The sequence below is a fragment of the Leptodactylus fuscus genome, chromosome 5 (genome assembly GCF_031893055.1).
Source record: "Leptodactylus fuscus isolate aLepFus1 chromosome 5, aLepFus1.hap2, whole genome shotgun sequence".
Classification (NCBI taxonomy): domain Eukaryota; kingdom Metazoa; phylum Chordata; class Amphibia; order Anura; family Leptodactylidae; genus Leptodactylus; species Leptodactylus fuscus.
This window is the reverse complement of record NC_134269.1, coordinates 149,703,079-149,717,465: the sequence shown is the minus strand read 5'-3', so window position 1 is coordinate 149,717,465 and position 14,387 is coordinate 149,703,079. Positions and strand designations below refer to the sequence as shown.

Genomic DNA, 14,387 nt, shown 5'->3' with positions numbered 1-14,387 from the left:
CCGGCCCGCCGTCTGACTCCCAGCCCAGAAGTTCAATGTCCGACTAAGGGGGGAACGGCAACCCCTGCTCACCACTACCCGGCCTGCTGTCTGAGACCTGAAAGTAGAAGGCCGGGAGCAGTCACAACGAAAGGACTGGCTGCCTCCACACAGAGTTGTGGAAACTCCAGCCCTACTCCTAACAATTCCAGGGAAGGAGGCATTTAGGAAATATAGTGCTGTCAACATTTAACACTAGGTACACAATAGCGTTTGGCATTCTGTTCTTCAGGTCCGCTTGGGGACCCAAAGAGCAGAAACCTAAGCCAGTTTAATAAGTGATTACCCACGGAAAGGACTATTCTCAAGTGGAATGGGAGTGTGAACCTAGCCTATGCACAACTGAGATCATTGGTGTGTTCTCTAAATATAACTGAGCAGCATTCTAACCAAACCCTTTCTTTACATACTCAGGTTTACAATGACTTCCCAAAGCCTTAGCACAGGTTGGTAGGTATTTCCTAATGAAACAGTGAAGACTAAATAGACTGGATGACATAGAAGGTTTTCTCTAATACACAGGTGTGCATGAAATCTGTGGTGCGGAATTAACATCAAGGTTCTCCATTCAAGGTATTAAGACACCTGCATGGAAACCTGTGCTTAGCCTAACTAATAGGTCTTTCAGAATGTATAATTTACTTGACAATGGAGAGCTCAGATCACATACACGGCCTCCTGTAAAGTATTTTCCAGGCTGGTGACCATTAAAAATATGCTGAAATTTAAGGGGGTTGTACAGCAAAAAAAAAAAAAAAAAAAAATTAAAAGTACAGTATTTGTAGAAAAATCTTACTAAGCCATACTCACCCTCTAACCAGTCCTGTTTTGGACCTGCCCAATCCCTCGTAGACTTTACTTTCTGGTTTCTAGTTAGGCATAGGAGATGCCTGCTCAACCAATTACTGACTGAGGCAGATCAGGGCGCGATAACCGGACCATATCGAGACCAGTGGATATGGGAGAGTGGTGGACCAAAATGCAGGCAATTGATAAAAGGGAAGTATGTTTTTTTAATTTTCTTTTATAGACAGCTCAGTACTTTTAATAGTTAGCCAGACAATTTAGAAAACTTTTTTCATATTAAAATTATTTCTAAATTTCTTAGGCATTTAACTACTCAAATCCAATGTGACCACTGCATCTGGGTGATTAAATTCACCTTCTCCTTGATGTCCAGTAACGGGACAGCCCCCCATGACTTGATTGTGGGAGCCATCCTATTACTATGGCAGCCTGGAGGCTTCCATGTCTTCCGTGTGGCAGGCTTCAATGGTTATATAGGGAATTTGCAATTTACACATTCCAGTAGTACTGCAGTCTATGAGTGGTATAAAGATTGCAGTTTCATTTCCTAGGCTAAAAAAAAAAAAAAAAGTTTGTTTTAACGCCCATCTACAGATTACAGAGAAATACCCACGGTAGAAATTCTACTCTATATATTACCCTATATTCAGCCAGACTGAATTCCAAGTGGGGGGAAAAAAACAGTCCTCAAGCTCAGGGAAGGGGCACAAAGACAACCAATACACCCCCTCCCCTTCCCCTTTCCCAGCATCTACTGCACCCAAAAACTCCGACCATTTTAATTTTTGAAATTTTTCCAGTAGCTGCTGCATTTCCCCCCCTAGGCTTATACTTCAGTCAATAAGTTTTCCCAGTTTTTTGTGTTAAAATTAGGGGCCTCGGCTAATATTCGGGTCGGCTTATACTCGAGTATATACAGTAAATTAAGTATTTCTCCTAGAAAATTATTGCAATTACACTTGTTTTGTTATAAACATGTTCATTTTCGTTGTGTGTTTAGGAAGAACACAAAAAAACTGTGAAAAAAGGAAAATTGGAAATATGGTAAGGCCGGGGCTCCATGGGACGGAAACACTGCGATCTCCCACAGCGGAAACTCTGCAGGAAAAGTCACAGAATTTTACAGTAGCGAATCCCATGCCCACTTTGCGGTAAAAACTGCCGTGCGGACAGGTCGCGATTTCCAAAACCAGTACGGTTTTGGAAACCACAGCATGTCAATTGTACCAATGGTGAACTTTCTGTTTAAAAAAAAACGTTTTATTGCTGCGTGATGTCCCGTGCGGCCTTAGCCTAAGGCTCCTTTCCCACTGAGTAACGTGCCACACATTCAGACACATATACACGTGTCAAAGTGTGAGCGCTCAAAACAGATCCCATTCACTTCAATGTGTATTGGCTTATGGGCGCTACACATTTAAATCAATGGGTTAAAAAGCCTCCCATTGATTTCAATGTGTAGCGCCCATAAGCCGGCACACATTGCAGTTAATGGGATCTGTTTTGAGCACTCACACTCTGACACGTGTATGCGTGTCTGAATGCACGGCGCGTTGCTCCGTGGGAACGGAGCCTAACACAAAATACATCTATGTTACTTCCTATTTTTTATGACTGTTACTTAATAAAGTGTATTATTAAAATGGATTTCTTGTAATTTAATTTCCTACCATGTTTTATTAATTTCTAAAATATGTAAAATCTCATTTTTTTAAAAAAAAATTTACTTAAAAAGTTTAAAAATTACTAAAACACATTTTAAGCTTTATTCTACTTATTTTCTAATTATGTGTAATTGTAACCACTCTACTGCTTGAGCCACTGCTGTCATCCACTGCCTCATCCATTTGCCACTAATGCATCGTCCATGCTTCTGCAGCGCATTGCATTCAACAAAATGGGAGCTGTGGAAGCACGGCTGCAAAATTGGACAGGAATAGGATCTGTTCCATATTTTGCAGCTAGGACTGTCAGTCCACACATGGGACGATGTAATTCACGGTCATGTGTATGGGCCCATAGAAATGAATTGGTCAGTGTGTTATCCGGGAAAAACCTGGATAGCACATTGATCATTCATATGGTCGTCTGCAAGGAGCTTAATAACATGCATACATTGGTGAAGATAGTAAAGGAAAACCTCCAATAAGGAATAATGGAGGCAGTGGCTCAACATCCATACACCATCATTAGAAGTGGTTGGGAATTACAACCCACAATTACACCTAAACTTACACTAAACTAAACTTACACTAAATTACACTAAACTTTTAGCAGATGTCCCCATAACCTCCTTATTCGTATTCACAGCAGCTGGGTCATGAAGTGACCAGGAAATTCGGGTAAGTTGACATGTCTGGATGACAATATTTGAGCATTGGAAGAGCAAGGATATGAATGAATAGCGGAAATGCTTAGCTTCTCCTTCTCGATAACATATTGCATATATAACTGATAGATGTGTTCCACCTCTGGTACCTGCATCTATCACGACAGCCCCATTTTGTGGCTGCAGTGAGTGGAGAATACATCGCACATGAAGGGTTGTCTTGGCGTTAAACCAAACTATTCTATGGTAATTCTACGTATGGTATTCTAAACATGAAAAAGCTGATCCACGGGACATGCGTCAATTTTTTTCTTTCTCATAGGTGTTAAATGTTACATTTGCAGAAATCATTTTGCTATTATCTAAGAGAAATACCATTCTTTTTGTGTAGTCTCCTTTTTAAACAAATGTTATAAATACTTTCCTCCAGAGACATCTTACAATTCTCTATGAACTTTTCCTGGCCGTTCACCTTATGTGATATACTTGCATCTGGGAATTAAAAGCTGAATAGTAATGGGAGAGCGGCATGATATCACTTCTTGTGTCTTCTGGATACTTTGTGTAGAACATTTCTTCCTTGTCCATAGTTCACACTGCCCTGCCGCTCACAGTATGACACCTGTGGAGGTTAGCTCTGTGCTCGGTGTGGAACGTGCTGATCTTGTTGCTTTAGTGTTGGAAACACTGGCAAAGACTGGAAGAAAAAGTCTATTTCTGTCCTGGAATGAACAGCTCACCTGTAAGGGTGGGGATGGACAAGAGAAGTGCGCTACTGTGAAATAGAACCAGTTCTTTCAGTCATTGTATACCTGATGAACCTGTTCCCTGACGTATATAGCAGTAATTGAAAGAAATCTAGAAACATATTGATTACTGCAGAAAACGGGACAATCGTGTGAATGGGCTCAGCCTGGAAGGAGTGAGCAGAAAGCGCAGGCACATTGCCCTGTCACAGATCAGGAGGAGGAGGCTTTCCCAGACTTACAGGAATGCACAGCAACAGCCGGGTGTGTGCCTGCTGCTCCCTCACCGACTGAAGACAGGGGATTTACTATAGAGAAGTCAAGAACAAGCCGCAACCTGTGACAGCAAATGGTGAAAGCCTAAAACCGTAAGTCAAACGAGCGCCATTACACGTACAGAGGTTGGAGGTATATAGAAAGGAGCTCTACTTCTAATGATCACAGCTTATACTGACGTGGAGCTGGGCATATAGAAAAGATGGTGCAGACAGCATTTCATAGTAAAGAATAATGATAGAAATGATGAACGCTACTTTTTTCCAGTGCGGGTGAACCTCATTTATACAGTACATGTCTACACAAAAATTTAAAAAATCTTTTGCAGGATGATAGCATGTGATATAGTATTCTGTACCATTCCAGTCACTATGTGCTTGGTGTATTCTGTGGTGACAGGTACATTTAAAGGGAAGGTACACACCTGCCTGTGCGCCAGAATATTTATTTGATAGTTTTGTATCTTATTCCTGTCTTTTTATTGCATGTCCTGTATCCTGTAGATCACATATGTATAATATCTACTCCAAGTTCATATACACTGGTTTCATTTTGGTGCATCAATGGAATCACTTTTAGGTGACTTTAGGGCATTGATATTGGCTAAGATAATGTTCACTTGGGTGGTGACAAATGGGTGTGTGAGGGGTACTTTTACAAGTTTCGTCTAAGAAACTGTAACTCTATCCCTATGTAAAGAATGAAATTACTATCACACCCGGAGAACCTTTTTCAGAATGAAGCAGCCCCAGGGATTTTCTGATCTTTTTTGCTGCTTTTAACCCAATGAATCAACTATCATCACTTGGGGAAGCTGCACAGGGGTATTTTTAGGCTAAGACCCCATTTAGCAGCCCACAGCGCGCATTGCAACCACATTGTGGTGTTTCCTGCGGCGCTTTCTGCTTCAATTATACCTATAAGGAGACCGCAAGGGCTTCCATAAGTATAATTCACATGCTGCGATTTCCAAAACTGCAACGGTTTTGGAAATTGCAGCATATCCGTTGTGTGTATTTTACCGCACTGTGGGGATGGAATTTATTAGAATCCCCTCCACTAAGCAATGCCTCTAAAAATTCCACGTTTTTTTTCCGTGGTGGGCAAACTGCGACGTTTACGCCATGTGGGGCCCTGGCTTTATAGTATTAATATCATATTAGTACCATATGGTGCCATATTACCACATAAATCATTAGGAGTTTTTGTAAGCCAAGATGGAGAGTTGCTACTATAGTTGCATGGGTAGTATGAATGCTTGCCTGCAGCTTCGCAGATCTTCCAAAGCGATCGACTGTTCTCCAGAGGATGTTACAAGCAGTAGATTATTGAGTGGTACGCCTTCAAATAAATGGGTAACTATGTTATATGTGGCCATGTGAAGAAGGCGGACAGAGCCATTCTTTCTATCAGCTCTGCACTCTGGCAAGTTGAGTTGCTTGCGAGTTTGCAGATGGGATTCTCTTCCTCTTTGGAGGCGTTATCCTGGCTTGGCAGATTACTCCTTAGGTTCCTTTGAAAACTAGATATCAATCTTTAGGGAGCTATCTACCAAAAAGTGGTGCTAGGAGCAAGTTCCTCTTTACACCCAATGACGTCTTATTTGCATATTCCTTACGCAAGCAGACTAAGCATGCAAATGGAAAGAAACACAATGACATGGCTGCATCTTTGCCAATTTTTAGGCACAGGTATAGTATATTCACATGTGGCAGAATTGAAAAAAAAATATCTTAAGGATTCATGCATCACTTGTTAATACCAGTTTCTCTAGTCTAGCTGGTTCTAAGCCACAGAGTTTTGAACAGTGCTGGTGAAAATCTGAGAGGTCTTCATACAGAAAATGTATGTAAATTATGAAAAAGTGCAACAGATGCCTACAAGAGCCCACTAAAATCACTGCCTCTTATCAAGAAGAAGATGGCAATTGGAGATAAGAGGCAGTGCTGGGCAGTCATCAAAGCAGGATCCAAAATGCTCAATTTCATTTCAGTCTAATCTGCATCATGATAAAAACTTCTACTTTTGGTATTTAGATGTGGATTACTGCAACCATTTCTGACAGATTTGTGATGCATTCATGATCCTAACACAGCATTGTTAGCGGTTTATCCTGCATTATGTTTCTGGCAGATTCCCTTTATGGTAACTCTATCCCTAGTAATCCAGCAATGACTCCACTTCAATGTGTGTACAGTTTAAGAGGTTTTCTAATGCACTGAATAGATCTGCTATAGATATAATCTAGTGGATCAGAAATAATGTTTACTGTCATATTTGTGAAATTCACGTTAAGCAGCCATTACATAGAAGGCAGATGTAAACTATGAGTGGCATGCCATTAGTCATGTAGGTATTGAGATCAGCGCACTGACATGGCTAGTAAACAAGTATTTCTGTGATACACCGTAATGGGCCTCTCCTGGTTGTAAAGAGAAAAGATTAAGCTGGGTGTGTTTAGATGGTAACCCATTAAGTCATTCTTTTATGGCTGCTCAATGAGGTGTACTATACGCGCTCACCCTGCGTCCCCTTCTGTATTAGAGCCAGCAAAACTTTCTTTTCTGTGAGAAAAACTTTTCATTGCCGAAGGGATTATGTAATATAATGGTCTCTTGTCGAGGCATATTGTAAGTCACTGGCTGTGATTTTCGTTCTACTCTTCATGTTATTTTAATGATTCTATGTTTGGCAATAAAAAGTATCTTAAAGGATTCATGTAGCCATTGTTAATACCAGGTGCTTTAGCTGTTCCTTAAACCCAGGGATTGGAACAGAGCTGGGGAAATCTGAGGAGTCAGGTAACCAATGCACCTATTATTTTGCCATACAAATTTGGAAGGTCACCTCAGAATTCAGCTCCAAAAAACGCCTCTCATTGACTTCAATGGGAGCCGTTCACTTCTTTTTTCCGCTATTGTTTTTTTGCTGCTCGCAGAAAAAAGAAGCGAGCTCCCCTTTGTTGCCGCAGATTCCACGGCAGAATCCACTGCAGCGTCCATGGTCCGACACTCCCTTCCGACTAGGTCCATTAATTTGGGCCTAATCCAGAGCTGAATGCCGCAACTGGATGCCGTGGCCAGCCATTTTTCCGACTGGATTCTAAGGTCAAAAAAACTGTGTGTGAACTTAACTGTGCCCCTTTAAGATGACGAAACCAACCTCTATGTTTGCCTTAAGTAGGTAGGAACTGTAGCTAGGTCACAACCGGGTTGTAATGGGGCACAAAACTATGGACGTGACGTGGGATGCTGTTATTTATTTATTTTTTTTAAAGAAAGAAGCTGTGTCTTTATCTTTAGGTTGAGGGTTGGTACACACTAGATATGTATTCTGTCCGAATCATTCGTGCGAGCAGTGCACAGCAAGCACACGGACCCCATTATAGTCTATGGGGTCCGTGCGCTTTGAAAGCACAGCACTTGCAATTGCAATAGTATTCCGTCCGGGGGTCTCCATGCGAACTCTCCCCAGACGGAATACATACGCTAGTGTGAACCAACCCTAAGGCCATATGTGGTGTCCTGCAGCAAAAAAAGCGCTGCGGGAAAAACCATAGTGACAAAGCATGGCAGTTCTTCCCATAGCACTTTTGATGGAAAGTTCACAGAGTTTTCCTCTGCAGATTTCCTGCTTCAATTCCACCTATGGGGAAACCGCCAGTGTTATAATTGACATGCTGTGAATTCCAACTGGAAATCACCATCTGTCTGCATTGCGTATTTTAACACAAAGTGGGGATGAGATTCAACAGGATCCCATCCATTTTGCTGTGACAGTAAAATGCTATGTTGTTTTCCACAGAGTTTACACCACAATTGTAATACACCTTTTATACACAGGAATCAAACTTCAAGGAGAGTTGTGTAGCAGGTCAATAAGAGGCTGCCATATAGGTGATCAATCCCAACACCCACTAAGGTCAGTTTTGGCACAGAAAGACAGTTTATTTCTCAGTATCTTTCAGTGTGTGGGAGGAAACCACACAAACACAGGAGAATATACAAAGTCATTGCAGGTGTTGTGCTTTGTCACATTAGGAGCCAAAAGCCCAATGCTGCAAGGCATATAAAGCAGATAAACGGGGCTGATTTTAAACATCCATTCCTGTTATTTGACCCATATTTTTTAAAAACTGTTTAACCCCTGGTTATTGTGAATACTGCTTATTAAAGGGATTAACTCATAAACAAAAGAAGACTCACTGGGAGTCTGAACCCCAACCAATCATAAGAATGGGGGTCCCAATTCCCCAGTTTGTATAATGCAGCAGGTCTCTACTGGATCCACCACTCCATTTACTGATTATAGAGTCTGATGGAGAGCGTACAGCAATTTATTATATCCACCAGTCCTATAGGCATTGAGTGGAGTGGTAGTGCATATATGTGACCAATACTCCACTCTGCACAGTCGTGTGCAAGCGGCTTTATACAGTGGGGGGGTAGGAATCCACCAAGACATCTATGCCAGTTCTCTGTTATAGCTGTGTGATGATGTGGCATATCTTTGGTGCAAAGACCTCTCAAAAGATGTAGCAGATTCCCACTCATTTGGCATTTTCTATGGATGTAGGTGGAACATGATGGCAAGGGGATGAAGAGCAGAGCAGGCCAGGGATGTCTCAGGGACACATTTATTATGTCTCACACCAGCTTTCTGCATGAGTTATACAGAAAATATACATCAGTCAGATGTAGATTTCCATTCTGGCACATGGGTGTCCACCTGATTTATGAAGAGTTTGGAGCCTAAATTAGGTGTGCTTTTCTCCTGTTGGGGCCTTTATAAAGATTTAAGACTAAATGCCAGTCTTAATAAATCTGTCCCAGTTTATTACATATTTTTCTCCCTTGTTTTTCATGACCATTGCATAGGAAAAAGTAGTATTAGCCAGAAAACAAAATGCAATATTTGATACTTATGTGTCAAAAAGACACAAGTATTGTAGGTATGATACCCTTATCGGCTAACCAGAAAAATTGTATCGTACCCACAACATTTTTGTCTTTTTGGCACAATAGTATCAAATATTGTATGACCATTGTAAGTAGACTAAAAATCATATTGTAGTTTGTTGGTGGGTAGAAAACAGGTAATAGTGCTAGAAGGCATGTCAAGAATAGAAATCACAACTGGCAATGTTATCTTGCTAGACTGGATGACACAAATATATGGCTCAAAGGGGAAATACAAACATCAAAGGCAAACAGACACCAAGGCAGGAGATAGATGGACATAGGTTAAAAAGCAGACGATGAAGGCAAACAGACAGTGAATGACTCAATGGGTCATTAACCAGGAGATTGACATGAAAAGATATTAGGAGTCATTTACTAGTGATAAGTGTAGATAATGTACAGGTACCAAGCTGCCACTCTAATTCGGGTAACCAAATATGCAACCTGTAGATTGTATAACCTGGCATGATAATGGAAAGGAGATGTATTTCAATGAAAATAGTACAGCACTTTTCAATGCTATTTTTACAGTATATGTGTTTCATAAAAGGTGACCCTGTATGATTGGCAGTTGTTACAAAACAACCTAATGCTTACACTAGGTTCACACTAGTACTGTGGTTTGTGTTGTTCATGTCTGCCAGGGAACCAAATAACAGAGAGCCAGATCACTAAAAGAGGTTAGAAACAGAGACCGTCAAACCCGATTGAAACTCAAAGCAGTGGAGGACTTTTCTGGAAAAACAAACTGAATGATGTCCAGCAAAGCAAAAGGGGATTCAAAGTGTAAAACATAGCTTTTAATAGAAAAAATCTATAAAAACATTCACAAACACAATAAGTGAAAAAATGATCAAAAAAATGAATATGACATACCAACAAGACAAAAGATGGAGGCGACCTCACTGCTGCCGGAACTGGGCAATTCATCCACGCCTTCTTCCTTATTTGCCTCCTCCCCTTCTGAGTCCTCTTCTTTCGTCGTCATGGGTGATGCATGCACAGTCGGCTCTGGCAGCGAAACCCTGTTAGAGCCGACTGCGCATGCTGGCCGGTGGCCATATTTGCGAGGCCGCAATTGCGCGCATGCGCAGTACGCTCCGCAAGTATTTGCTGAACAGAGTGTACTGCGCATGCTCAGTAAGGTCCGTACAGCCTGGATGAGTTCACTCGCACGTCGGAGGGCTGTACGGAGACAACATCAAAAGGTAGGAGACGGATAGCCTTTCTTAAGGCTACTCCGACGTGGTCATTAGAAAAAAAACATGTTTTAATGGTAGAATCCCTTTAACATAAGTAACAACACCTGATCTTTCCATATAAACACAAATTCGCACAACATATCTTAGGACTTTTCTCTCTGCCAATTTTCGTCATTTTCTGCAACAAAGTCTCTGAAGGAGAATCCAGCACTGATGTGAACCCAGCCTTAATATGGCAATAATTTATGTGAAAGCTCAGATTCCATTTAAACTTCATCCGCCAAATCTAGACTTTGCAGGAATTCACTATTTTTATGATATGCTTTTGCATAGAAAACCTACAGGGGGTGGACAAAAAAATGGAAACACCTTGAAAAATCATCAAAATATCTTTTAAAATGGTGTTGGTCCACCTTTTGCGGCAAATACAGCCTCAATTCTCCGAGGTATTGATTCAAACATATTGTGAATTGTTTCCAAAGGAATTTTAGCCCATTCTTCAGTTAAAGCACTCTCCAGTTCTTTTAGAGACGATGGTGGTGGAAATCGACTTCTTACTTGAATCTCTAAAATCGACAATAAATGTTTGATAATGTTGAGGTCTGGTGATTGTGGTGGCCAGATGAGATGCTGAACTTCATTAGAATGTTCCTCGTGCCATTCTTTAACAATTCTTGCTCTATGGATTGGTACATTATCATCTTGAAAGATGGCATCCCCCTCTGGAAACAGTTCTTGAACCATAGGATGAATTTGGTCGGCCAAAAGTCCTAAATAGTGATGGATGTTAATTCGTCCATGAAGGGAAATCATTGGCCTGTGGATTTCCAAGAAATAGCACCCCAGATCATCACTGAACCCCCGCCGTGTTTGACGGTTGGGAGCCAAATGTAAACATGGCAGAAATCAGAAAAAGGGTAAACGATGATTCGTCAGAGAAAATCACATTTTGCCACTGCTCGAGGGACCATTTCTGGTGGTTTCTACACCACTCTAAATGCTTTGAAACATTTGTCTTTGAGAGCAGAGGTTTTCTAATTGCAGCTCTTCCATGGAATCCAGATTTGTGAAGCTCCCTGTGAACAGTTTTTGTGGAAACTGGGTTCTGTACGTGTCTATTGAGCTCTGCAGTGATTTTAGGAGCTGTGGTCTTGCAATCCGCTCTAACAATTCGCTTTAGAGTCTGACGGTCTCTCTCAGACAACTTCGACTTTCGACCAGACCTGTGCTTGGCTGAGGACGTTTTCCCTTCTTTCAAAAGCAGTCATTACTTTTGAGGCATTACCTCTTGAAACACCAAACATTCGGGCACTTCCTGTTACACTAGGGCCTGCATTCGAGCACCAACACTTTGGCCTCCTTGAAAGTCTGAGAGGTCTGTCATTTCTAGAAGGTTATAATCAATTTCCTTAAATTTGTGTTAAAAAAAAGGTTGTTTAAAAAAAACCCATCAAATAACAGAATTAAAAAACAAAAAAGAATTAAATATGTCAAGTTTTGATTTGAACATGTTTAAACATTATGATTCCAAAAAGTCAAGTTTTTCCATTTTTTTGTCCACCCCCTTGTATGTATTCCACTTGTCAGTAAGGTGGCTAAGACAATATCTTTGGGACTACACTATACAATCTGTATGCATCCTATCTTACTAATATTATAAGTGTGAAAGTTTGTGTGTTTGACTGTTTGTTCCTCAATCACGCCAAAACACCTGCACGGATTAGCCTCACAATTGGCGCACACATACAGTGGAACTGGAAAGGAAACATAGGCTACTTATTATGCAGCTAAATGTACGAGTATACGATATAGTTTAAAGAGGAATTGTCATGTAATTTTTGTAGACTGTAAGTAAATAGCACAAGCTAATATAGGAAAATTTGTAATATTGTCTTATTGTGATGGCTGGGGACAAAAGGGAAGCACATGAAAAACACAAATATTTTGCAGGAGCTGAGAGGAAGTTGTTAGCAGATTTTTAACAATACTAAAGAGTATTGATGTAAATAAAGAACCCTGATGAAACACAAAACGTACTGTTATGTGAAGTAGGACATACCGTATGTTCCTGTTTTCCTGTTTCTCCCTCTTCCACCTCCCTCTCCCCCCTCCATAGATGTTTGTAAAGTACTGCATGTTTACACTGAAGACAGACTTGAGTAGTGAATACAGCAGTTTAAAGCTTGTGGGGCTTTAGCCTTAGAAGGAGGAGGGAAGAAAAGGAGCTTGATAAGTGGAAAGAGAAGCATTTTTCTTTGATAAGTTATATTGCAAAGTTTCTTTTTTTAAGTAGATTGTGAGCCCCATACAAGTATCACAATGATCCTTTTTTCCCCTATCAGTATGTCTTTGGAGTATGGGAGGTAATCCACACAAACATACAGGAGAACAAACTCCTTGCAGATGTTGGCAGGATTCAAACCCAGGACTCCAGCGCTGCAAGGCTGCAGTGCTAACCACTGTGCCACCGTGTTGCCCCTTTGCAAAGTATATTCACTTGTACTAAAAATGTAACAGTTACTTTTTAGGGAATACAACTTATTAAATTTAAGTGTGATCCATGTGAGCTACATTATAATATGACGTCTAGACCTAGAAGATTTTATTAGAAATAATTTTTCCTTTCATGTACTTTATGATTTTGCAGGATTTAATTAGGCTTTATTAAATAGTCTATTTAGACATGATAGGACTCACAAGCATCATCTGACATCAGAAGAGCATAGAGAAAATTGAATTATTCTCAAAAAACAGAAGATTTGTTGTTTGCCACTAAATAAATTATGTCACAGTATGAAATATCAATGCGTGAAGAAGTTCTACCATTGATTCTGTTCACACCAGGTCTGTGGTGCAGATAGTGTAAGCTACAAAAATGTCCTGACAAATATAATTGTCTGCAATACCATTGCATACATTGCTATTAATGCTCACTGGGCAAAAAACGTATAGCATGAAATAAAAGGTTTGGTTTCAAAGTTATGTTTTTAAATAAATATGTTACTTCTCACTTGTCATCTAAACTCCAATACACAATACTTATTATACAAAAATCTTACTTGCCCCAGACCTACTTGCCCCAGGTTCTCTGTCAAGCATGAGCTGTACTAACTGTACTGTATTGAAAATGATGTCTGTGCAGGTTGCACAGTATTGTCTTTAAGCCGGTGTATCTAGACTCTACATGTCTGGGTAGGATATGTCTGTGTGCTGTGTTTGTGAAAGGTTGAAAAAGAATACAGGCTATGGGAGAAGTGTGCCAATTTCTCAAGCATTAATTATATGTACAAAGACTTGCTTGTTATATTATACTACAATAATCAATAGTAATACATACCATAGTCATTAATACATGCTGTTTGTATAAATAGCAAAACACAACTCGCCTTTCATCTCGGGCTGCTATAATTACGTTCTTTCCAATTTCTCGGGCTGCTATAATTATGTTCTTTCCAATTTTTACAAAGAGTCATTTAATATATATATATATATATATATATATATATATATATATATATATATATATATATATATATATATAATGCTAATATATATATATATATATATATATATATATATATATACTGTATATAATATCTTTCCCTATCAGTACTTCTTGTTTCTCGGTGTGTTGGGGTGGGGATCACCTCTGGTCTGTTGGACGAATGCTTTTTAATTTTTTGAGACAATAAAGAATTTCAAATTTTATTAACGTGGATGCTGGATTCTTCACCTCTTGTATGGGAAGAAGCCAACACATTCAGAGGAAGGACATACAAACTCACATGTTGTTCTTGGCAGGATTTGAACCCAGGACCCCAGTGCTGCAAGGCTGCAGTGCTAACCACTGATATATAATGCCTAAAGTAGGTTGTAGTAGGCTAGTGTACTTGTTCTAATATGTAATGTATATGATATTTGTGCCCTTAGGAAATTCCTTTATGTGCATCATAGAAGATGCAGGTTATAGAATTAGTAAGTTAACATGAGAGTTCTCACTTCATCATGCTCATCTATGGCATTTTCC

General features: G+C 40.0%; 1 protein-coding gene across 1 annotated transcript in view; it reads left to right on the top strand.

Annotated features, from left to right (window-relative positions):
• The first annotated feature begins 3,879 nt into the window (after positions 1–3,879).
• Positions 3,880–14,387, top strand: part of PLEKHG7 (pleckstrin homology and RhoGEF domain containing G7) — a 36,132-nt gene continuing 25,624 nt past the window's right edge. Inside the window, exon 1 of the mRNA XM_075274489.1 lies at positions 3,880–4,289. The gene's annotated coding sequence lies outside the window, so the exon portion shown is untranslated. The remainder of the gene's footprint in view (positions 4,290–14,387) is intronic.